The sequence below is a fragment of the Pteropus alecto genome, unplaced genomic scaffold (assembly GCF_000325575.1).
Source record: "Pteropus alecto unplaced genomic scaffold, ASM32557v1 scaffold194, whole genome shotgun sequence".
Lineage (NCBI taxonomy): Eukaryota > Metazoa > Chordata > Mammalia > Chiroptera > Pteropodidae > Pteropus > Pteropus alecto.
The window spans coordinates 1155000-1158277 of NW_006436281.1; positions in this window are offsets into that span (position 1 = coordinate 1155000).

Sequence of the window (3278 nt, forward strand, 5' to 3'; positions counted from 1 at the left end):
TGGGGGGAGAAGGAGAGACAATTGACTCAGGGTGTTTGGGGGGGAATTTTTGAGTGCCCTGAGGTATGTCTCAAGTAGGTGACAGCTGTTTTCACCCATTGAAGTTTAGATCTGGAGACTTTATGCCCTCCTTCAGAGACTGCTCATCAATCTCGCACAAATCGGTAGATTTGATTCTCTTCTAAATCAGACTTCCCTTTTATTACAAGCGAGATTGGAGTATTGCAGTGTGAGGAAGTAAAGGTGAGAAGCTCCTGCTGTAAAAGTTGTCTATTCCACATTCTGGAGGGAAAGGGGGGGGTGGGGAGGGGGAGGGGATGAATAAAAATGAAAATGAATGAGAATTGGGCTGCTGATGAGAACGGGTTTATTCCTTTTCCAGACACTGCATATGGATTCTGCACTTAGTAATGTTGACAAAAATAACATCGACTAGGTGTTGCCTCACCCAAAGAATTTATTTGCAAAAAAGAAAGGGTCGCAAACCAGTGCGTGCAGATGTGGCAAGCCACACGCACACTCTGTCCTGCGTGCCAAGATGGAGGGATATTTACAGAAGGGAAAAGAATGTTAATGGAAGGGGACGTTAGAACCATAGAGCTTTATCATAAACACCGAGTTCTTCTCGTAGGGTTCTCTGGTGTGGGGTTCTCAAACGATTACGCAGAGCGCGAGAACTCCCATGAGCCCTAGCTTCTCCCACAGGCCCTCCCGATTGCTTATGTTTGCTTAAAGTTCCAGCTCATCTTTAGCAGACTAATCGGGACATACTTTAAGTCCTCTTCAGATTAGAATTGAAATCAAGATGACTCTCCATTAGGGAAAATAGGAAGTTTGAGGTTTGATCTGAGAGCAGGAACATAAAAAACATTTTTTTAAAAAAATAACACTGTATGGTGGCATTAAATTTCCATACCAAATCTCTAAATGATGATGAGGAATCCAAAATGAAGAGGGCACCGGGTGGGGTTAAAGAAAGCCTAAAGCTATCTGGGTGGCCTGAGATCGAGGCACGAAAAGGTTGCCCAGAGACTCCTGACAGCTCGACTGGAATTAAGAGGCCACAGGGAGAGGCAAATCCTGAGCCAATGGCAGAAGAAGTTGCAAAATGGCACTAGTGTCAATTTTAAGAAATCCAGTTCCTAACTCCCTAAGTTGGTGTGCGCGTGCGTGCATGCGTGTGACCGAGGATGGACCGACCCTGTCCTCAATGGGGAGTTGCCCCACAGAAGGGGAAAACGGACCCTCTGAGGGTGCTGGGATGGAGGGAGACAGTTATTTACGCTTTCCTTTCTTCCAAGCTCGGGGCAATTGTTTGCCCAATATACCGGCTTTTGACAATATCTTCACTTGTCTTGAGACAAAGAGGCGAGGCTCTGCCCTGCCGTTGGCAAGAAAAATGGATGAACTCGGAGTAGCTCCGAGAGTCAACTTCTGTTTTTCTACAGACTCAACTCGCAAGGACTGGTGATTTTAATTCCTTTTTCCTCCTGTTTTCCTGCTGGCTCTTTTCAAAGAATTCAGAAACGTTTTTGTAATAACGCTGAGAGATTGTCCAGCCCAGCCAACCACACTCTTTAGAATTTGCCACTGTCTGTCAGGGAGATTTCCAACTAAAGCAGAAATGAAAAGCTTTCTGCGTTCTGGGGCTTCTGGGTTTGCCGCAGTGTGTCTTTGAAAAGCCGGTATAACACACTCCACAAAGGCTTTGGGCTGCTCGCCTTCTTCCTGAGTGCACAGTTCCACCTCAGGCCAGTTCCCAAGTTCACTCCCGTAAGGTCTTGAATGAGGGCCTCAACCTGTGGCATTTCCTGGCCATTTGCAGGAAAGCCTGGGAGGGGTCCTGGCCGCCACTGTCGCCGGTGTGGGGAACTTTCTTCAGGAAGCCTTGACGTGTCACTACAGTAGAATCGTGGGTGGGAAGAACGGGCCTTAAACGCCAGCCAAGACCCCTATGAGCTGGGTTATGAATGGCCACTGATCTTGCTGACGCCTCTCTAAATTTGGTAGGATAATCTGAAATTGGGAGTAAAGGGGCTTTGTAGTTTAAAACATCTGCTGCTGCCCAGTGGACAGGAGCGTTTTGCCGTAGGGCCCAGGATACGTTTGCGAAGCACATTGCATGGGAAGGCCTGAAGCTGCTGGGTTTTGATTACAGAGCTTTGGGGAGGAAGAGTCATCAGGGGTGGCCAGGCTGGTGGAGCTTCTGCCAGGTTGTCTTCCTCCCTGTTGGCATTTACAGAAATAACGGGTGTCCCCTGCGCCTGCGGATCGGGCCAGAGTGCTATCTAAAATTCTTGCTGGGAAGGCGAAGCTGGGCATTGGAGGGGTTTTCTGGGGAAGGCGGAGGAGTTTTAGGGATTAAAGGAATTCGCCGAGAAGGCGAGGCTAGATTTGGGGGAGGGGAGTTAAGAGAGGGGTCTGGAGATCCAACAGATCCAGAGGGGCAGGGGCAGGGAGATGGGGTCAGGGGACATGTGTGAAGGTAAAGAAGGGGGATTTATGGTGGTTGTGGATGCAAATGAAAGGATCCCTCATCTGACCATTGATAAGTAGGGTAGGGTCTTCAACAGGCGTTTCAATGGCGACTCAATGAAGAAGCCTCTTCGTGGAAAAGCCCAGAAGTAATTTTCCTGGTTTAGAATACATTTTTACCATGCCATGGAGAGGCACCCCCCAAAACAGGTGCAGAAGACGTGGCCCCCATGATCCAAAAGGCTGTAACTGCAAAACCAGGTCAGATAGTCCTATCTTGTTTCTAACAAGATACTGAGCTGCCTTTCAGAGTCAAAACACCAAAACCACGAGGTATGCCGCCGAAGCAGGCACAGAGGACAGAAATTTGATCTCCAGCTGGACCTGAACCAAAGTCTCCCTCTGTCCCCTACCCTGGAACCAAAGGACCAGGAGGACAGAACCAGAACTTGAGCACCTGAACCCTTTCTGAAGCGAAGGGTCCATTTTGCAGGAAGATCCTTTGCTGAAGCCCCATACCCAAAATGGCCAAATTCCAAAGCTTTCCAATCAAAACCTGCCCACGGGTGCTTGTGCATACCAGCCTGTTCCTTCTGACCCCTAACCCTCAATCTTTAAAAAAGCCTTGACGGGGGAGTTCGGGTGTTAAGTGATAGCATTCCATCCTCCTTGCTTGGCACCTTGCAAATAAAACAGCTTTAATTTTTCCATCGAAAATCTCCACAGATGTTTGGCGTTTGGCTCTGCTGCACATCAGGTGTCAGGCAGGCGGACACTCGTTCAGCTCGGCTGGGTAGAAAGGC